The sequence below is a fragment of the Erinaceus europaeus genome, chromosome X (genome assembly GCF_950295315.1).
Source record: "Erinaceus europaeus chromosome X, mEriEur2.1, whole genome shotgun sequence".
Lineage (NCBI taxonomy): Eukaryota > Metazoa > Chordata > Mammalia > Eulipotyphla > Erinaceidae > Erinaceus > Erinaceus europaeus.
The window spans coordinates 36,887,175-36,910,288 of record NC_080185.1 but is presented as its reverse complement, the minus strand read 5'-3'; the positions used below and the strand labels follow the sequence as shown (position 1 = coordinate 36,910,288).

At 41.4% G+C, this 23,114-nt stretch overlaps 1 protein-coding gene across 1 annotated transcript in view; it reads left to right on the top strand.

Annotated features, from left to right (window-relative positions):
* The first annotated feature begins 1,773 nt into the window (after positions 1–1,773).
* Positions 1,774–23,114, top strand: part of STAG2 (STAG2 cohesin complex component) — a 143,335-nt gene continuing 121,994 nt past the window's right edge. Inside the window, exons 1-2 of the mRNA XM_060182648.1 lie at positions 1,774–2,171; positions 3,076–3,206. The gene's annotated coding sequence lies outside the window, so the exon portion shown is untranslated. The remainder of the gene's footprint in view (positions 2,172–3,075; positions 3,207–23,114) is intronic.

Here is a 23,114-nt window from a genome sequence, read left to right as displayed (position 1 = left end):
TATGAAAGAAATGTAAATGTATTTTGAATAGTGTTCCTCTCCCAAAGCTGTAGAGGTAAGTAAAACAAAAAATTCTCGTTATTGATAAATGCTTCTGTTACTTTTTTACTGTTCAGTTGAATAAAGACCTCATTTTTTTTAACGTCTCAGAAAAAAAAGCAGTTAGTACTCAGTACACAGTAGTACTCACAGAATGAAAGTCAGACAGTCATGGAAGAAACATAATTTAAAGACTGAAAACAATTCTATTGCATTAGGAATGATCTAGAAGTTCACAGGGAGTAAAAGCAACACGATGTGCATGCGGCTTGAATTATTCTCACTTGAAAATGTGTCCTTGTGACAAACACTAATTCCTTTCCTTCTCATTGAGAAGTAGTTTTATTTATTTTTTATTTATTTATTTATTTATTTATTTATGAGAAAGCTAGGAGAGAAAGAACCAGACATCACTCTGATACATGTGCTGCTGGGGATTGAACTCAGGACCTTAGTAGTTCCACAGAAAATCTAAGTAAAGAAACAGAAATAAAGAGCCCTTATTGTACACAATCTGGGAATTTGTGAATCTGGGAATTTCTGTTAACAGAAATGGAGACACTGTAATAGGTCACTTCTTCCTGTCCTAGGAAAAGCGGAGCTTCGGAGGGTCAGGCCCTCCCAGAGTTCTGCTCTCCCAGGTGAAAAGTTCTATCGCTGGATTCAAAACAAGGGGGGGCGTATTATCTGGGTGATAAAGGCGAGAGTTATCTGGGGCCCAAGCAGAGAAAAAGGTCTTTTCGCACTTCAAATGTCTAGGGGGAGCAGGGAGAGAAGGAACCTAAATAAATTCTTAAAGTCGCGAGGTCGCCCCCGCCCACGTTGCAGGAAGACAGGCCATGCGGGGGAGGTGGCGGGGAGACCTAGCGCGTCCCCCACTTTACTCCTTTTGCCGAAATTTCTATTTTTCCTCTACTTCGCTCTGTCCTGACCCCTTCCTTCCTCCCTTCCACCTTGAACCCGAGTCCAGAACAACCCGGTGGAGCGCTCAGCCTAGCCCAGTAGCCTAGTTCCCTTGACCCTGTAGACACCACGTTGCTCTGTGAGCCAGACATAGTGGGTTATAAGAGGGGAAAAAAAAATCTTTCTCTCCAGTGCCAGGTCTTCCTGGTAGAGAAATTAGCTCGCTTTCCTCTCCAAACCCGGAACAAAAAAAAAAAAAAAAAAAAAGGCAAAGCAAATGAAAGGAAGCCTTTCAAACACTTGAGATCAGGTGCCAGAGTTGTAGGAGTTGTTGGGGTGGGCAGGAGTCAGGGGCCGCGGGGAGGCGGGGGTCCGGGAGCCCGGGGGCGAGGGCACTTCGCTGGGGCGTGTCAGGGGAGGAGACGTGGGAGGGTAAAGCCCGACCGCGCTGCCACTTCGGGCTGCACTGGGCTCCGGGGGCGACTCTCGAGTCAGTCCAGTTCCCGATTTCCCACGACCCCGCGGCACCGCCGGACATTTCTACCGCCCTTCCCTCGGCTGCCCCCTCCTGGGCCCCAATAAAGAAAGAGCAAACGCGGCCCGGCGGGGTACGCGGCGGAAGCGCTACCCAACGAATGAGTAAGTCAAGCGCGGGCACGGCACCTTGTTTACCCCACTCGGTGGCGCGCCCCTGCGGGCGCCTCGTTTGGAGGCGGCGTCCGGGACGCTGAACCCGGGAGGCACTTGGCCGCGATTGGTCGGTGACTGGGAGGAGGACGTTGGGTGGGAGGGCTGGGAGCCAGGCCTCTGCAGTGGCAGCTCTCGGCCGCTAGATGCCGCTCCTTCCCAACGGGAGCCGGCCGCGGGTTTGTGGCCGACAGATGGCGCCTGCGCGTTCCATTCGCCTCCAAGTCGCCGAAGAGCGAACACTCCAAACAATCCCGAAGCGCTACCAAAAAAAAAAAAAAAAAAAAAAAGAAAGAAAAAAAAAAAAGAAAAAAGAAAAAAAAAACCCGCCGGATCCGACCGCCACTTTCAAAACCCCCCCACCGTTCTAGAACCGCGGGAGCTTCCGTCACAGAGTAGAATTCGAGGGTGTTAAGAAGAGGAAGGGGAAAAATAATCTGGTACCAGCCCAGGGGTGAAGAAGCCCCCGGCCTGAGAAAGCAGGAAGGAGGAGTGAGGGAGGCGGACAGTCTCGTTGCTGCCTCTGTACGCTGAGGGGGGAGGTAAGTTATAAAATGGCGGAGGCGAAGCTTCTAGAAGTTTGGAGGGGCATCCGGAGGGCGCGGGGCCCACCGGCGAGGTGCGTGCGGCCGAAATAGGGCGCGCAGAGGAGTTGAGAGTGAAAGAGATCGGGCGCTCTCCTGCCATTGAATTTCCGCTCTTCCTTCTGCCCCCCCAACAGGGGCAGCACTGGAGCGGGGGGGGGGGGAATCCTCCCCATCCCCGCGTCACCCCCAACCCTTCTTTCACCCACCCCTTTCTCCCCAGCCCCCCAAGTCGCCACCTCAACACTACCCAGGAACTTCCAGCCCCCCTCGCTCCCTACCTCCTACTCCTAGAGTGGCTTTCTACCGCAGGACGCTTCTTTGCCACTACCCTCCTGAAGATTTTTCTCTGCCTCCCCTCGCCCAACTCTCCCTCGGGGCTTCCACGGAGGACCCCCCCCCCCCCCATGGGTGGCCCAAAATGGAGAACGCGGAGCAGCGCAAGATGGAGGCTGTGCTTCTCTGTGTAGTATTAGATTTCGGTGCCTTTTCTCCGGCAGGCTCTTAAGCCTAGGGGGGCCCAAACTGGAGGTGGGGTGGGGTGCGAGCCGTAGTCGGGGCTGGGGTTGTGGTGGTGGGGAGGCAGGCCCTGGAGGCCGCGGTCGGGGTGTGTGTGTGTGGGGCGAGCGCGGTATCGTGGTGGAAGGAAGAGAGCAAAATGGTGGTGCTGGGAACCCGGGTGGGGGGGGGGAGGGGAGGCCGAGGCTCAGTTGTGTATATTTGGGCCTCGGACCGAGGGAGGCGAGGGAAAATCTACTCTGATCACACCCCTCCCTCGTGCCCCCTCCCTTCTGCCTTCCCCTCCTTCCTTCCCTCCCTCCCTCCCTGCTCTCCCTCCCTCTCTCTCTTCCTCCCTTCCTAGAGAGGGAACAACATTCATGTGACGGGCCCCTCGGCTTCTCCCCCGCCCCATCATCTCCAGCGCGTGGTGGGGAAACTGCTCTGGAAAGCAATTGGCATCGATCTCGCCATCCCTTCCGAGGCCCGACTTCGGTCAGTTTTCACCAGGCAACAATTTTCGAAATCGGCGGGGGTCCGGCGGCGTGGGCCCCCGCGTGCAGCCTTGGCTCCGGAGGGGGCCCAGCCTGGCAGGCAGGGAGGAAGGGGGGGGAAGGGCGGGAGTGAAGGCTGTTTGTTGGGGGGTTTTGGCGCCACTTTTGTTTTAGTTTTCGTGCTGCTTTTCGTTTCCACCCCCCATCCGCACTGTCTTTCTCAAGGCACGGAACTGAGCTGATCCTTGCCCCAGGTAGGCAACCTCTGATCCCCCCCACACTTTTATTCTTGCTTCGCTTTGACTTTTCTTTTCCCTCACGCAACCGGGGATCTATGGACGGCGATTTTTAGGACAGGAAGGGGTCGGATGGGCCTTGGGAGAGAGAAGATGTGGGCAACAGCATCAAGTAGTTCCGCAAAACTTTGAGACCCGTTCCCATTTTCTTCTGGCCTACATTTGTTAGACGTATTGTTGGTTTCTGCCTTGATCCTACCCCCCCTCCCTCCTCGAGGATATCTTGTTTTGCCTTTATTATTATCTTTTTGTTGTTGTTACTAAGCTGCTGCACTTTCGACGTTTACTTTCCGCTCCCCTTTGGTGTCTATGTCATTTATTTATTTATTTATTTATTTATTTTTTAACCCCGAACAGTAATGGGTTTTCATCGTGTGATCCCCCCGCATTCGTGCTGCAGTGTTCAGCTTTAATTTTTAATATTGCACTCGTAGTTTCATCCGGTTTGTGAGACTTTATTCTCCGTGGCCTAGAAATGTTTTATATGCTGTTGCCTGCCATTCCTCCCACCCCCCCCCCGCTGTTGGAAGTAGTTTTTAAATTGAGGGTCTCGATGTCTGATTAAATGGTTATTTACAGTGTATGTGGTGGATCTGCTGGAAACTTTTGGTCTGGAGGATTAGCCTTCAGCAAAAGAGAAGCTGGTGTTGGTTTGCTATGGTTGCTTAAAATGCGCGGGCCACCCCCCCCCATCTTCCCCTCACCGCGAAGTGTAAATTCCAAACCCCTTTTCTCCCACGGACCGCCGTATTTCACGGCAGCCACACCCTGTATTTGTCTCTGTGGATTGGTCTCATTATCAGCTTAATTTAGTGACTCTTAAACCACCATGATGGGACTTGCTTAAGCACGAAGCTTCTTTTCCTGTTTAGTCCTAATGGTTAGTGTCGAAAGAGGAATAAGCAAGGTTTCTTGATGAAACCCGGTGCGGTCCAACCTCTTGTCTTTTTTCCTTCTTCTTCTTCTTCTTTTTTTCTTTTTTCTATCTTTTTTTTTTCTGTTGTCTTTTTTTTTTTTCCCCTCCCTACTCCGGGCTGTTGGCGGTGTCAGCACCGCTGCTGGGGGCGGGGGTTGGGGGCAGAAAGAGTCGGGTTACCGAAGTGCGTCATTCCTGGCTCTAGCTGGGCCTGCTCGGGAGCTGCTGGTGTTTGTTACTGTCCTCGCAGCACTTTCCTGCCAACCTTCTCTCTCTGCGCATTGGTTAGGAGCTAAAGCAGGAGGCGGTCTCCTAATTCTGTCTGTAGCCTAGCGCGTTGCGTTTAAGGGTATATGTGAACTTATAAAAAAAAAAAAGGAAAGAAAAAAAAGAAAAGACCAGCCCCGGAAAGTGGAATACTTTCTGCTTAATGACAGGCAATCAGGTACTTTAGACTTGCTTTTATACATATATATGTATTTTTTTTTTCAGTGAACGGTGGGGTTAATTTTGAACATTTTAGACCACTTACATTAAAATGCCTGGTTTTCTTTCGACGTTGATTATCAATCTGTAATTAGGGATCAGAAGGACCAGTTAAGGCATAAGTGTTTAGCGGTTTTTTCAAGTGGTTGAGTTGTGATTTTATGATACATTATGTTAAATACTCTTGGTTATTTCGTTTCGAGCTGAGGTGCTGTGTGAATGCCAACTAATTGCAGATGCTTAAGTTCATTTTCAGCACATGTTCTTATGAGTTATTTTCGATGTGATTTAAAATGCATCCTTTGGATTTTATATGGACATAATTAAAATACTTAACTATGACCATTTCTTTGTTTTTGACCGAAATGCTAAAAGAGATTTGCTACTCAGTGGGAGTTGTGTGGGGTAACTTGTAGTTACATTGTTGTATTCTTCTTGCTAGGCTTTGGTACTTTTGTTATCTTTGGATTTCTTCTGTGTTCTTACTGAGCACAGTGTCTCCTTAATTCTTCTCAAAAGATAATAAGGGGGGAGGGAGTGGTGGGAGATAGAGATGAAACAAAAGTGGCCTTGAGTTGATTGTAATTGGGTGAGTACAGGAGAGCTCATTGTACTATCATCTTTTTTTGTGAGCTTGAAAATTTCCATGATTCAAGATAAAATATTTTTAAGAAAAAAAACCTTAAATGTTCTGCAGTTTTGGTGTAGTAACTTCACTTTATATTTACATGCCAATTATTTGCTTGCAAGACTTGTTCTTGTGTATAAGAAGTCAGTAATTACACAGTGTGTATGATCGGATTTATTTAAACCAACCCAGAATAAGTTATGCAACGTAAAGGCTGATGAATTGTTGAACTTCGGATGTTTGTAACTTAGTTTGAATGTGCTGTCTACTTTTACTTTCTTTTTTCAGTCCTTTGAAAATAAGGTTCTATTTGCAGATTTTGTGATTTCTACTTGGTGTCTATTTCATTAAGTTGGAGTTAGAGTGAGTCAGTATGAAAAGGATTTACTATTAATAGGAGGGGCTTTGGCAGTTGGAATAAGTGACAGTGGAAGGGATTCCGGTGCCCTAGGGAGCCTTCCTTGTAGGAAGATCGAGGTAGGAGTCTCAGTTTTTTTTTTTTTTTTTTTTGGTTTTTAATGAATTGAATGGGAAATGAACTTATTAGCCATTCTTTTCCACTGTGGAGAAAATCCCTAAACTGGTATTCTAAGGTTTCAGAGACTTGCTGTGGGGAAGGGGTGATTTTTTTTTTCCTTCTTCTAGCTGATATGAAAATAAATGTTTGTTTAAAGTCAGTTAAATTCTGCCCTTAATCATTTGGTGCTGTAACTAGTTAAAAGTTGATATGTAAAGTATTTTGATGCTTTTATTAAGAAATGGTCTGTCCTCTTACCCATAGCAGTAAAATGTACATTGTAGCTAAAAACCTGTGGTTTCCTTAATTACTGTATTTGTGTGAATTATTTCTAAATTCTTAAAGTGCCTTATTTTCTTCAGTTTTGTGTTGCATAGTGTCCGGTTCCCCCTCCCTGTGAAATGTGTTTTTTACTATATGTCAGAGTTCTTCTAAAGGGAGTCCAAGCCTTCTAAAGGGAATCCAAACTACTGGATATTTAATTTTTATGTTTTATGTTCCATAATTATCAAAGCAAAATTCCACTCCAACCTGAGAACCGACATTTCATAACTGTTAGTTTTGGTCTGTTTCTATATTTCTTATTCAGTATTTTTAACTTTAGAGGGAGGTTAAGGAGGCAGATTGCATATTTTGAATTCTTATTTGTATGCAAATAACTCTTAAGTAGATGATGAGGACTGTGGTTTCAGATTTATTTTATTGTGGCAAGGCAACAGCTAAACTATTAAACCAACAAATTAGGAGTTTGGTAACTTTGAAGTCTGTTTTGTTAGGACTTTTTAAGTACAAACTCCCAAAGAAGATTTTAATGAAATTGTTGATAAGTTGCACATTTCTTAAACTTTTTTCTACATTCCTTTATTTTATTTAATTTTATTTTTACTCTATCTGAGAATCTGAATTAAAGTGGGTTGGGGTAGGGTGGGTGGCAGGCTCAGGCTCAGCTCTGTCCTTTGAGAATATAGGGTTAGATGTGAAATGGGCCTTGGTCTGTTTATTCTTTTTTTATTTTTTTTTTTAAAGATTTTATTTATTAATGAGGAAGATAGGAGAGAGAAAGAATCAGACATTACTCTGGCACATGTGCTGCCGAGGATTGAACTCAGGACCTCATGCTTGAGAGTCCAAAGCTTCATCACCTCCCGGACCACGATATTTAATGATATTTAATATTCTTCCTGATTGCGGCGGCGGGGGGTGGGCGGCAGGAGGAGTAAACAGTGAGTACAAATTTTTTTACTTTGGGTTCTTTATAATAGATGAAAGCTTTTAGTTTTTGATGCAGTAAGCTTACTTCAGTCTCAACTGGATAACATTGAACATTTTAATATTGCGGCTTTTTTTTGTATCATTTGAAAAGCCTGTGCTTGCTTAGCACTTTGAGATAATTTAGGTTATTCAGTAGTTAAACTTCACAGTTTACTGTAAAGTTCTAAAATACTAGGCCACTATTTTGCATTTTGGAGTTGGGAGAGCATAGCAAAGGAAAGGGTTAGTATGGTTAGCTTGGATCATTATATGCTAACATGTTAGAGAGTCAAGAAGGAACTTTAAAGACACAGGCTATTTTTAAAGTTTACATTTTACTTTTGCAGTTTTCTTTTAAAAGAAACTTTAATTTCTTTGTTATTGGGTAGAGACAAATTAAGAGAGGAGGGGAGAGACAGAGAGACACACCAGTACTCTTTCACCATTTGTGAAGCTTGAACCTGTAAGTGAGCTATTTTGCCAGTCTATAGGACTTTTAATCTGTATAATAATTTTTCCGTTTCTTTTGCTATTATGAATGGTTGTTACCACTGCGCCTTCTGTTTGGCCAAGATTCCTAGGAAAGCAAAATTTCAGCTTGATTTCCCCTCCCCACTAGTTTCTGGTCGCCTGCTTTTGCATTTCACTTTACCAAAATTTTCTTTCTTTTTAGAAATATAATAAATATTTTATTTTGATGGGAGAGAGATAACAGAGAAAGATGAGAGACCAGAGCACTGCTCAGTTCTGGCTTATGGTGGTGCTGGGAATTGAACCTGGGACCTCAGAACCTCAGGCTTGAAAGTAATTTGTATAACCATTGTGTTGTCTCCCCAGCCCTTGATTTTTTTTGAACTTTTTTTCTATGTGTACTTTAATCTTCATCTTTTATGCAGCTGTGGTAATCTATTGGAGTTTTAATGTATGCTTGCATTAATACTAATGAGAAGACAAGCTTTTGCTAGTGGCTAATCTAGTCAAGAGATTCTTCTAAAATTATTTTTTATGAGGGAGATACACAGACAGGTACACCCATGATCGAGCCTTGACCTCATGTATGCAAAGCATGAGTTCTGTCTACCCACTGAACCACCTTCCTGTGGGGTGAATGCGATTATTGAAATTGTCTTAAGTTCCCCATTTCCTCCAAGGAAGGGGAAGGTGGAGAAAGTCATAGACTGCCCTCTGTCCCTCTGTTCTTTCATTATTATTTTAATTGGAAGCTAGACTTTGAGACATTCTGGAGAGACATAAACTCAGAATAACTGACTGTAACTCAGGCAGAAGTCCTTTGTAAAACAAACTGTTTGGGGATGGTTATGCAAAGGGACTCTCCTGCCTGTGGCTCCAAAGTCCCAAGTTCAATTCCCTGCACCACAGTAAGCTAGAGCTGAACAGTGCGCTCTCTCTCTCTCTCTCTCTCTCTCTCTCTCTCTCTCGCTCCCATATATATATATATATATAATTAGTTTAAACTTTGTAGAAGAATGTTACAGGAGGCAAAACTCAAGTCCTATTTACATTTTACTTATGTGGATAGCATTTGACCTAACTTGTTGAATTCTGAGATCTACTTAATTTGGTTGCCGTTGGAGTATCTTTTGAATGCCAATAACTATACAGTGTGTTTCTTTTCTTTTTTTAACCAGAGCACTGCTCAGCTCTGGCTTATGGTGTGTGTGTGGGGGTTAAACCTGGGATCATGCTAACAGTCAGCGTGAAAGTCTCCCTGTCTTTTTTTAAATACACCAGAGCACTGCTCAGCTTTGGTGCCAGGATTGAACCTGGGTGTTTTTTTTTTTTTTTTCAAGTGCCAATTCTGAGGTTGAGGCTTTGGAGCCTCAGGCATGAGAGTCTGTTTGCATAACCATTATGCTATCTACCCCCCCATACAGTGTGTTTCAGTGTGTACTGCTTCAACTTTCCTGCAAGATATATGCTTATCATTTTATAGATGAAGAATCTGAAGTACTTAAAGAATAAGTTACTTGTCCCAAGTCACACATGACAGTCCTTTACAACTTGAATTTACACCCAAATTATTTCTGGCTCAAAACTTTTTGTGCTTTTTTTGTTATGCTCAGTTCCCTTAACTGGTTTAGGTCATGGATTATCACCAGAAAAGTCATGTACCATTTTAATTTTACGGGGCCAGGGCAGTAGTGTACCTGGTTAAGCACACACCACCATTTTAATTTTACAAAAGGAAGATTTTTTCCCCTGTGTATAATGCAGGGTAAATGGAGATTTTTTTTTTTTTTTTACACCGGGGTAGCTGAGTTGCTGCCTAATGAAAAGTCTAAGTTGCACTTACATATCTTTTGAAAAATGTATTTACTAATGAGAGGGAGCGAGAACTAGAGCATCACTAGAGCTAGTGATGATGCTGGGATCAAACTCTGGACCTCATGCTTGAGAGTCCAACACCTTATCCACTGTACCATATCCTGGGCTGCTAAATTACGTTTATATCAATAACTGAAATAAGTAGGAGCTTTCAGAGTATGCTTATTGTATAGATACATGTGGGATGACATGTTGAAGTTTATACTTTTTTTTTTTTTTTTTTTAATCAGAGCACTGCTCAGATCTGGCTTAAGTTGGTTTGGGGGATTGAACCTGGGACTTTGGAGCCTAGGCATGAGAGTCTCTTTGCATAACTGTTATGCTATCTACCCCTGCTCAAGTTTATACTTTTTGGTGTCATCCTCTGATAGATTTCACTAATCCCTCCCCCTCCTTCTCTTTCCCTCTTTCATCCTATGTATGTATGTATGTATGTATGTATTTTCATGAAAGAACTAAGAGCATCACTCTCACACCTGTGATACTGAGGAGTGAACTTGGGACCTCATGCGAGTCCACTGCTCTAGCCATTGTGTTATCTCCCAACTTGCTGCTTTTACTTACTTAATAAATTGATTGATTTTTACAATAGCACTGTTCAGCTCTGGCTTATGGTGTTGCAGGGGATTGAACCTCTGGGACTTTTGGTGCCCCAGGCATGAGAGTCTTTGCATATCCATTATGCTAACTCCCTAGCCTGCTTTTAATTTTTTTAAATCATTGATTTACTTATTTATTTTAAAGATTTATTTGGGAGGGATAGCGAGGGGAGAAAACTGGAGCATCACTCTGGCATGTGTGGCACAATTGGCACCTTTTTGCTTGAGAATCTAGTGCGCTCTTTATCCACTGCCACCTCCTGGGCCACTTTATATATATATATTTTTTGCCTGTCATTGCCTTGCCCCCCCTTACTTTTTTTTTTGCCTCCAGGGTTATTGCTGGGACTCCTGTGCCTGTACTACAAATCTACTGCTCCTGGTGGGTGGCCTTTTAAAAATTTTTTTTTGTATTTATTTATTGGATAGAGACAAAAAAAGAGGGAGAGAGAGACAAAGACAGAGAGACACCTACCTGCAGCGCTGCTTTACCACTTGCAAAACCTTCCCCTTGCAGGTGGGGACCAGGGGCTGGAACCTGGGTCCTTGTACATTGTAAGGTGTGTTCAACCATGTGTGCTACCACCTGGCCCCATGGCCATTTTTTCCGTTTTATTGGATAGGACAGAGAGAAATTGAGAGGGGAGGGGGAGATAGAGAGGGAGGGAGAATGACACCTGCAGATCTTCACTGCTTGTGAATAGACCCCTCTCCCCCTGCAGGTGGGGAATGGGGGTTTGAACCAGGATCCTTGTGTAGGTCCTTGCACACACACCCCCACCCATTGCAGGCTTACTTCTTCAGATAGAACAAGAGAGAGTGGGACAGATCTGCGTGGCACCCAATCTTCCTCCTCCAATCTGATGGGTGGCCCTGAGTCATGCACATGGTAAAAGAAGGCATACTGTCCAAGTGAGCTGTTGAGCCAGCCCTCAAGTTCATCATTTTTTCTTTTTTAACCTGAGCTGCTCAGCCCTGGCTTGATGGTTTTGGTGATTGAACCTGGGACTTGGGTGCTTCTTTTCCTCCCTCCCTCTCTTTAAAATTTATTTTATTATATTATTTTATTTTATTTTATTTTGAGATGCAGAGAAAGAAAGACACAGAAACACCAGAGCATTGCACAGCTCTGGCTTATGGTTATGTGGGGGATTGAGGGATTGAGCCTGGGCAGGAGACTCTTTTTACATAACCATTATGCTATCTTCCCCCAACCAACCAACCAATCTCCCTCTTTTTTCCTTCCTTTCTTCCTTCCTTCCTTTCTTCCTTCTTTCCTTCCTTTCTTTCTTTCTCCCCCTCCCTCCCTCCCCCCTCTTTTCCTTCCTCCCTCCCTCCCTCCTTCCCTCTCCTCCCTCTCCTTCCTTCCTTCCTTCCTTCCTTCCTTCCTTCCTTCCTTCCTTCCTTCCTTCCTCTCTCTCTCTCTCTCTCTCTTTCTTTCTTTCTTTTTCTTTCACCATAACACTGCTCAGCTCTAGTTTATGGTGGTATGGGGGAAGAGTCTCTTTACATAACCATTATGCTATCTAACCCCACCTTCTTTATTTGATAGGACAGAAATTAAGAAGGGAGTGGGAGATAGGGAGAAACCAGACTCCTGCAGCATTTGCTTCACCACTGGGGAAGCTTCTCCCTTGCAGGTGGGTGGGTACCTGGGCTTTATCCTGGGTCCTTGAGCATGGTAATTAGCATCTGCACTCAACTGGGTACACCATGGCCCAGCCACTGCCATGAGTCAAATTTTGTTTTATGTTAATCATTTCCTTAAGCTTCATTCTGTAGGAAATATTTTTTTCCCAGGTGATGAAAGGTGATTTCCTACTCAGACTCTTTGTTCAATATCCAGTCTTTTCATCCATATTTCCCTCGTTGTACTCCAAGAATGCCAAGACAGTGGTGTTCGATAATAGAATTATGCCCCAAAGGCTTCCATTGTATGTAATGAATTAGTTTCTTTACTGTGTATCTAAAATAATACTAGTTAATGTATCTTTCTTGGGAAATTCAGGAAATTATCAACCAGTTGTTTTTCTGAGCTCCATGGTTAGTATGAGGAACTTGGGCTGAGAAAGGCTGTTGGAATATTAAGGGAGTGGGTTTGGTACTAAGCAAAGTTTTACTTTATACAATTATTTTCCTGTGAGTAAATCTAACATAGCCTCTACTGAGACTTTGGCATGATAGAATATAAATATAGCTTATAGTACCTTCTTTGTGGAATGAGTTGGTTAAACTCAATTACCTTATGAAGTAAGGTAACCATAGGATTTGTTGTTCAGACCAGAATTCTATTTTTAGATTTATTTATTTATTTACTTATTTATTTACAGGATAGAGATAGAGTCAGAGAGAGAGCACAAAAACAAACCAGAGCATCATTATTCAGGCACGTGATGCCAAGGATTCAAGTGCTTTCAAGTCCTATTCTAGCTACTGTTCCACCTCTTGGGCCACAAAATCAGAATATTTCCAAGAGTGAAAGGGGACACTACACGGCCCAATGGGGTCATAGCATGAAATAGAAGTGGTTGACTCTGTTATCCCCACCCCTCTCTTAGAGCTGAAATCAGAGTATAGGGAGGGCAGGTAACTTGCCCCTTTAGTCAGTGGTGGGAAGAAATTTGAAACCAGCAATTTCTTTGGACATGAAAGTGATTTAAATTACTTCATTTATTTATTCTTTTATTGCCACCAGGGTTATTGCTGGGGCTCGGTGCCTGCAGGATGAATGCATTGCTCCTGGTAGCCATTAAGAAAAAATATATATGTATGTATGTGTGTGTATGATTGAACAGAGAATTGAGAGGGAAGGAGCTAGGGAGAGACACCTGCAGTACTTCACTGTTTGTGAAGCTGTCCTCTTAGCAGGTGGGGGTGGGGTGGGGGGCTCAAACCTGGGTCCTTATGCTTGGTAATATATGTGCCTAACAAGGTGTGGCACCCTTACCCCCATGATTTAAATCACTCTGTACTGCCATTTTCTTTTGAATATATGTGTGTGTGTGTATATATATGTAAACTTTTCTTTTAATGAGAAATACAGGGAGAGATGCAGAGACCAGAGCACTGCTCAGCTCTAGTTTATGATGGTGCTGGGTCTTGAACCTGGGCATCATTGCGTAATTATTAAGCTGTGTCCCCAACTCTCTACTGCCATGTTTTGAGAGCTTGATTTTTCTCTTTTTTGAAGATGTTTTAATTGATATAGGTTCTATGACAAAAGACACGATGCAGTATGTTTTTAAAGCCCAATAGAATTTCCAATTAACTTTTAGTTGGTATATGTTGTTTTGTCGGAAAGCAGCTTCTCTGAGGTTCATCTAAGTTTTAAAAAAAAAGAAAGAAAACTGAGATAACTGCTTTTACTATACATGTTTTTCTCATATTATCCAGACTCTACCATTATCTTAGATCTTAGATGTAAATGTGAATTGTATACTATTTTTTAAAATTTATTTATGAGAAAGATAGGAGGAGAGAGAAAGAACCAGACAACACTCTGGCACATGTGCTGCTGGGGATCGAACTCGGGACCTCATGCTTGAGAGTCCAAAGCTTTACCACTGCGCCACTTCCCAGACCACACACTTTTTTTTTTTTTTAATGATTTATTTTCCTGAGAATAGAGAGAACAGAGCACTGCCCAACTTGGTCATAGGGTGGTGCTGGCGATTGAACCTGGGACCTCTGGCACTTGAGGCCTGCAAGTCTGGTGTGTTACCAATGCTATCTACCCAGCATTGCATGCTTTTTTTTTTTTTTAGAAGATTCATTCATTAATGAGAACAAGAGAGGGAGAGCCAGAGCATCATGTCTTGCTGGGAATCAAACTAAGTACCTTATGCTTGATGTTCTAACACTTTATCCACTGCACCACCTCCTGGTCTACCCTTATATGCTATTTCATGGGACTTGTATGGAAAATTTCTTCTGAGAAGACAACTAAGAGAAATAATTATGTGGTTTGGGAGAAGTGGTATTAGAAAGGGAAAAAAATTCTACCTGAAGTTAAAATGATTCTGTAATATAGTTTGAGAATTCAATATTGTGAAGGTGTGCAATTTTGTAAAATTATTAATTCTTTTTGAGTTTTTTCATCCATATTTCCCTCTTTGTACTCCAAGAATACTAAGACCTTGGTGTTCTACAACAGAATTATGCCCCAGGGCATCCCATGTCTGTAATGAATTAGTTTCTCTATGCATTTAGAAAGATACTGGATATATACCATTCCTGGGAGATTTAGGAAATTGTCACTCATTTTTCTGAGCTCCATGGTTAACATGAGGAACCTTGGTTGAGAAAGGCTGCTGGAATATTAAGGGAATTGGTTTGGCACTAAGCAAAGTTTTACTTTTTCATTTTCATAAGTTTTATATCCCCAATCTGTTTTTACTTGTGGTACCTTCCACCCCCAAGAAGTGATTACTGGAGCTGAATTCAAATATTTGGAGAAATGATTTCAGCAATTATAATTGTGTATTTACTATGTTATAAGCTGAGGTTCCCCCTCACCCTTCCCTTTTATTCTTTTGAGGGAGTTGAGTGATAGATGATCTGGGAACTCTGAATTTTGTTTTCATATCTGGTTATTTTAATATTTCGTTGAGGAAATTTGTGTTTCCCACACAACTGGTTTGCTTTTGGAGAGTTTATTGGCACCTCTTTTATGAAGCTAGCTGAAAAGTCATTAAATAGGTTAATTTAGGTGTCCCCCCATAGATAGAAACAGTGTGAAAGGGACCACAGTATCAAGGCTTCCTTCATTGCAGTGGGGGCCAGCCTTGAACCTGGGACATGCAGACAACGAAGCAGCACGCTGTTCAAGTGAGCTATTGCACTGGTTTTTTGATGAGCTCATTAGAGTAGTCATGAAACTTAAAGGGGAACTATGTTTCTGAGGAGATCGAGTGATTTTGCTGGTTGGGTTTATGAATTTATCACATTAAAAATTAATACAGTGTCCAACAACAACGATAACATTAATAACTACAACAACAAGGGCAACAAAAGGGAATAAATAAATAAATAAGTTAAAAAAAATTAATAGTGTTCTCTAATGTGTTGGTACTGAACTTCGGACATCATGCATGTGAGGCATGCACTTTTCTGTCGAATGACCTTCCTGGCCTAGTTTTTATTTCATTTATTTTATTTAATTAAAAAAGGGGGGAGAGAAGAGAAAAAAATTCCACTTACCAAGTTTCTACTGTGCCAGTTGTCTGCTGTTCTCTCATGTGGTAACAGGTGTTGAACTCAAGGCTTTCACACTTAAAAAACATGTTCTCTGCCAACAGAGCTGCTACTTCATCTCCTGTACAGTCACTTGGCTATTTGGGGGAGGAGGGAGGGAGATAGGTCAAAGTGCAGCTCTACTGCTGTAAAGCCAGTGCCAGGGCTAGACCCTGTGGTCTCAGACATGCAGGTTCTACTCTGAACTGCTGAGCTGTTTCCAGGCTGGCTTGCTTGTTTATATGCAGTGCTGGGGAGTGGGCCCAAGCTTTGTGCATGTATGTCTGCTGACTCAATCTTTATATTTTTAGGGTGGAGAGGGAGAGGAGAAACACCAAGAACTGTTCCACAATTCTCTGACTTCAACTGGTCCTGTCCCTGGTGCTTTTATTTAGTACCAGGGATTGAACCTGGGCCTGGCACAGCATCAGGCATGTGTAGCCTCTGAACCACATAAAAAATGCTTTACATTTTTAAAAAATTTAAAGCACATGAATGGGGCAGAAGTGTTGATAACCTTATTGAATTATGTGTAGGATGTATGAGTTTCAAGAAGTTTTGATTATTATATTAGTTGGTAATCAAAGTTCCTGTGGAGGACAGTTATCCCATGGACCAGTGTCATTTGGGCCTTATTACTCCAAAAGGCATAGAGAACCCTTTAAAAACAATGTACTGGGCAGGGGTAGATAGCATAGTGGCTATGCAAAGAGACTGTCATGCCTGAGCCTCTGAAGTCCTAGGTTTAATCCCCCGCACCACTATAAGCTAGAGCTGAGGAGTGCTCTGGTAAAAGAAAGGGGGGAAAAAAGCTACATAGAAATAATAAAAACAATGTATTGGGATTACTGTATGTCAAACAGTCACCAATGCAATGCAACACTATAAGCCAGAGCTGAATAGTGCTCTGGTAAAAGAAAGGAAAAAAAAAAAGATACATAATAATAATAAAAACAGTGTATTGGGATTACTGTATGTCAAACAGTCACCAATGCAATTTTGATAGTCTTCCCCCCCCCAGGCTTAAGTATTAAAAATAAGAACGGTCCTGAATTACTTTAGGGGAAAAATAACAATTGAAGACTATTACTATAGCCTTTGAATGTTTTTGTCAGCCTTTGGTGGTGGTTAATAAACTAAGTTAAAAGAGTTCAAGGTTTTCTCTTGCAACCAGTTACTTAAATTATTTATTAACATGAGGGGGAGAGGCAGGGGGGTTGATAGCAGAAAGGTTATGCAAAGAGACTCAAGCTTGAGACTACAAAGTTCCAGGTTCTATCCCCATACCATCTGAAGCCAGAGCTGATTAGTGCTCTGGTAAAAGGAGACAAAGAGACAGAGAGAGACACACTACTTCAGAGCAGCATTCTAGCAATGTGATACTGGGGACTTTATTCAGGAATTTATGCTTGGATCCATTGCCTTGTCTATCCACCATACTACCTCCTAAGCTGACAACCAGTTACTTTTTGATGCAAAGGTCGTGCATGACTTTCTAAATTACACTGTGATTCTGTGTAAAAGTAAAGGAGGTAATCAGTACTTTATGGGAATATTTGTCTTCTTCTTTTTTTTTTAATCAGAGAACTGCTCAGCTCTGGCTTATGTTGGTACCAGGAACTGAACTTGGAACCTTGGAGCCTGAGACACGAAAGTCTATTTTTCATAACTATCATGCTCCCCCTGCCATTGTGTCTTTTATTAAAGTTCTAAATGCTTACTTAAAACTAGAAGTTTATTAAATTTTGGGGGTCAGCTGGCACCTGAAGTTGCCATTTTATTATAGGATCTATCAGGTTAAATGTATGCAATATAATCTTTTTTTTAAAGACTTATTAGCAAGTGAGAGAGATATCACTCTGGCACATGGTGTGCCAGGAATCAAACTGGACCATATGCACATAAGTCCAGAGTTCTACCTTCCTGATCAATCCAATTGATCTTTGCTATAATTCATTTTTTAAAATATTTCTTGAGTTGTTATTGGATAGAGACAGAAATTGAGAGGGGAGGGTGTGATAGAGAGGGAGAGAGACCCTTGGAACTCTACCACACATGAAGCTTTCCCTCAGGTGGTGATCAGGGGCTTGAACCTGCATCCTTATGCACTGTAATATGTACACCTAATCAGAAGCACCACCGCCTCTCCCCTCCCCCATAATTTAACTCATTGGATTGCCTCAGGCACATGGGTAAGACCAGGCTGTAGTCATATTGCAAGATGCAAATTTTGTGGTACTTGAAATCTAAACAATTGGGGGGTTAGTTTTAAAAAAAACTGAAATTACATAGTCAGTGAATATTTAGATGATTTACAAATGTGAAGATGCTATACATGAAAATAACAGAATAGGGAGTGGGATGGTAGCACAGCAGGTTAAGCGCACCTGGCGCAAGTGCAAGGACCATGTTAAGGATCCTGGTTCGAGCCCCCAGCTCCCTACCTGCAGGGGTGTCGCTTCACAGGCGGTGAAGCAGGTCTGCAGGTGTCTCTCTTTCTCTCCCCCCTCTGTCTTCCCCATCTCACTCCATTTCTTTCTGTCCCAACAATGATTGACATCAGTAACAACTACAACAATAAAAAACAAGGGCAACAAAAGGGAAAATAAATATAAAAATTATATATATATATATATATAAAAGAAAATAACAGAATAAGAAAAATAGAATCTTTAATATTTGTTTTTTGCTGGGGCTTCATTGTTTGGTTTTCAGAAAGAGAGACACTGAGAGACCATAGCACTGAAACTTATTCCAAAGTATTGGGGGTCAGGCTTGAACTTGGTTCACAAACATGCAAAGCAGTATACTAACCAAATGAGCTATTTGCTGGCCCATTTATTATTCTTACTATAAACTTTTTTTTTTTGCCTCCAGGGTTATTGCTGGGGCTCAGTGCCTACACTACAAATCCCCCCACTTTTTTGTTGTTGCTCTCATTATTATTATTGCTGCTGTTGTAGTTGGATAGGACAGAGAGAAATTGAAATAGGAGGGGAAGACAGAGAGAGGGAGAGAAAGATAGACACATGCAGGTCTGCTTCACCGCTTGCGAAGCCAGGGCCTCAAACTGGGATCCTTAAGCCAGTGCTTGTGCTTCGTACCATGTGCTCTTAACTTACTGCACTACTGTCCTGCCCCCATTATTAACTTTTTTATTGATTTAATCATGATTATTACTAAGTTTAAATTCTTTTTTTTTATTTGAGAGTTGCCCTGAGCTCTGGTTTATGGTGGTTTGAACTTGGGACTTAGAAGACTCAGACATGAAAATATTTTTGCATAACCATTATACTATCTCTCCTGTTCCCAAATACATTTTAAGCAATAAATTTGAAGAGTAAGAGACCAAAAATAAAGGTTTAAACTTACTTGCATGTTTTTTTTTCTTTTTTTACCAGAACACTGTTCAGTTCTGGCTTATGGTAGTGGTGTGGGGGATTGAACCTGGGATGCTGGAGCCTCAGGCATGAGAGCCTCTTTGCATAACCATTATGCTATCTACCCTGCGCCCACTTGCATGCTCTTTGCATACAGTGATTTTGTGATAATCTAAAATAGGAATTTCAGTTTATTCACACTTGTATTTGACTTTTGACTTTGGATTCTTTGTTGAAATGTCAGCTTTGAAATACTTGTCTTTTGGTCACTTGGGTTTGTCACACACATACACATATACTCACACATATGTACACACACACCACACCACAACAGAAACTTCCTCCAGTGCTGGGTGGACTGGACTTGAACCTGGGTCAAACACCTGGCCCCACAGGCCCACTATCCAGGTGAGCTGTTCTGCTGGCCCTGGCATGTCTTTTTTCTCAATATTTTATTTTATTATTTTATTATCTTTATTTAATCAAAAGGAAAGGGGAAGATAGTGCGAGAGACAAAGAGACACCTGCAGTCCTTTACCACTCACAAAGCTTTCCCCTAGCAGATGGGGACCAGGGGCTGGAACCTAGGTCCTTGTGCACTATAACATGTGTGCTCAACCAAGTGTGCCACTACCTGTCCCCTTTTTCCTCAGTATTTAAAGCTCATTAATTCCTTTTCTTATGATATGTAATGATTTCGAGTCAACATAATTGAAGTATTTTCCATTTGAGGACTGGGGTATATATGATAGCATTCTTTCTTGGGTTTCTAACTTCTTTCAAAAAAAAAAAGACTTTTATTTTTTATTTTTTTGTTAGTGATTTAACTGTTTTACAAAATTATAAGATTTCAGGGATATAAGTTCACACCTATACATGGTATGTGTAAGTCACTATACCCTCTTCCATTGCTCTGTGCAACCCCCCCCCCCCCCATCTACCTTAGTTCAGCAAGGAGAATTTCCTCATACTCACCCAATGCTTATTTGCAAGCTTTATGGCAAGTAGAATGTTGTTACAAAGAACACATTTTATATATTCCTACTAAAAAGGTCTTTTTGTGGCTTAAAGAAATAATATTAAAGGTAGTTTGGAACATGAACTTTTGAGAATTTCTCTTCACTAAAAAGTAGAGAAAATGTAGGAAATATTAGCAAAGCTATAATATTTTTCCTGTGGGATATGTCCCTCCCTGTTTCCACCACTTATTCAGGCCAAAAGACATTCCTCAGACTTTATTTCTGGCAGGAAAATTGAGTAAGTGTGGTGGAAGCAGTGGCTGGCAGGTAAGCATGAAGGTATGTTTTTTAAAAGCAAATTTGTCAATGACAAATGGATTTTTCCAGCTCTGAGTATATGTACTTTTTAAAGATTTGATCGAACATCAATGCATAAAGTGTTACTATTCACTGAGAAATACTCAATAGTTACATTCATATTTGGGTGTTCTGAATGTACTGAATTTTCAGAGGGATTATTTGTGCAACATTGGATTTTGTTAGAAAAGAAACCTTTTAGTAAGGAATTAGTTCCTAAACCATTGAAGTTAGATTGATATTACCTAGATATATTGCAGGAAAAAAGTAAACCTACGGAGTCAGGTGGTGTGCAAGGACTGGCGTGAGGATCCCAGTTTGAGCCCCGGCTCCCCACATGCAGGGGGGTCACTTCACAGGTGGTGAAGCAGGTCTGCAGGTGTCTATCTTTCTCTCCCCCTCTCTGTCTTCCCCTCTTCTCTCCATTTCTCTCTGTCCTATGCAACAACGACGACATCAACAACAATAACAACTACAACAACAATAAAAACAATAAGGGCAACAAAAAGGAAATAAATAAATAAATATTAAAAGAAGTAAACCCAGCGTGAGAGGTAATTATTTGTGTATCTATGACTAGTGTTTACTTTTTTAACACTTAAAATTTAAAAAAAATATTTATTTATTTCCTTTTGTAGCATGTGCACTCAACCAGATGCGCCACCACCTGGCCCCTTATTATTTATTTCCTTTTGTTGCCCTTGTTTTATGGTTATAGTTATTATTGTCCATCATTGTTGGATAGGACAGAGAGAAATGGAGAGAGGAGGGGAAGACAGAGGGGGAGAGAAAGAGAAACACCTGCAGACCTGCTTCACAGCTTGTCAAGTGACTCCCCTGCAGGTGGGGAGCCAAGGGCTTTAACTGGGATCCTTAAGCCGGTCCTTGCACTTTGCACCACCTGCGTTTAACCCGCTGAGCTACTGCCTGACTCCCGTCTATGTAGTGTTTAAATATATAATATTGGTCAACATTCATAACTTTAGTGGGGCCAGGGCACATGTGTGAGGGCCTGGGTTCAATCTCTGGTATCATATAGGAGCACCATGGACAGCAACAAGGGTACTCCATGGGTGGTGGAACTTGCTGTGATGTCTCTCTCTCTCTCTCTCTCAAGATTTTATTTGTTGATGAGAAAGACAGGAGAGAGAAAGAACCAAACATCACTCTGGTACAACATGTGCTGCTGGGGATTGAACTCAAGAACTCATGCTTGAGAATCCAATTCTTTATCCGCTATGCCACCTCCCAGACTGCTTGCTTCCTTTTTCTCTATGGTATCCTCCTTTTCTCTCAAAAATATAAAATAAAAATTGGGCCAGGGAGGCATCTCAGTGGTATCATGTATGTGCAAGGCCTTATTCTTTACTGAGTTAAAAGGAAAAAAAAAAAAAGGAGTTCAGGAAGAGGCACAATAATTAGAGCTTTGGACTTGGAAGCATGAAGCCCCAGGTTCAATCCTTGGCACCACATAAATCAGAGTGCTGTTCTCTTTCTTCCCTCTCTCTGTTTCTATCTTTATCTAAGGAATTATGCTTTTACCAGCTTTTGAATTTTTGTTTCATTGTGTAGTTTGTTATTCAGATTCTCAGATGATAGTTTAATAGAAGTTATGTTATTCTGCATTTTATTTTCATTCCTTTCATTTTAAATACAATTTTGCTGATTTAACATTGGTTTATAAAACTTAAAATTTCAGTACAGCCATATATCCCTATTTGTATCAAACTCATTATACCCACCACCAAAATTCATGTGCCATCAATTTATCAAAATGACTTACTTTACTTATTCCTCCCAACTCCTATTATTGCATTATTAATGATCATATTACAAGAGTTGTATGTTGGAAGAGTAGTCAATTAGTTTTCCCTAATTGACTTCATATTAATAATAATAAACTGTATTGGTTTGGTGAAATCGCTCACTCGGATACTACTGTACAGCTGTGCTCACTCGGATACTACTGTACAGCGTTGCCATGTGGGCCACCCAGGTTTGAGTCCAGCCCCTTCCACATTTAAGGAAGCTTTGGTGCTGTTTCTCTCTGCCTCTGCCTCTCTGTAGCTAAAAAAACACACTTTGTATCTACAGGCTACAATTTATTTATTTATTTATTTATTTATTTATTTATTATTTTTATTTATTTATTTTTCAGGCTACAATTTATAACATCTACACCACAAGTTGTACTAGGCTTTCTTGCTTTCTGAAAATTGATTTAACATTAGTTTACAATATACCAAAATTTTAGGAGTATAGTTTCATACCTATAGTCAGCATTTAATTTTTCATTTCTTCTAGCAACCCTTCAGAGTATTTGGCATTTCCCTTTATTGTGGTTCAGAGTGGTTGACTTGGTCATGTTCATTCAGCTGGTAATTGTTAGCAGGATACCTCCCCCCCTTTTTAATTCTGTTTCTCCCTAAATATGGATGAATTCTTTACATGGTGATATACTGCCTCCCAGTGGGGTAATTTATAGATTTCATAGTGATAACTTTTTTTTTTTAATGAAAGGGGCAGTAAATAGAGTCAAAAAATCCTAAATTGGATGAGACTGAGGACCAAGTTGAATTTCTCAAAACAGAAAACTTTTGAAGAAAGATGGGGAAAAGATTTTCTATCAAGAAGTGATAGACAAATCATTCTTGTTTTGAAGTGATATGAGATGTGTTTCATATTTTATAAACGTTAAAGAACTCTTGATGAAGGCTGTACAGCGGGTGGAGGAGATAATTATTTTGGTAAGAGTGTACTTGTTTTATTCACAATAAAGTGACACTTTGATTATTTATTTTTGAAGATTTATTTTTTAATGGGGGTGTGAGACCAGATCACTCAGGAACTTGCATGCTGGGTATCAAACTTGGGACATCACATTTTGAGTCTAATGCTTTTTAAAATTTAATTTAATTTTTAAAATATTTATTTATTGGATA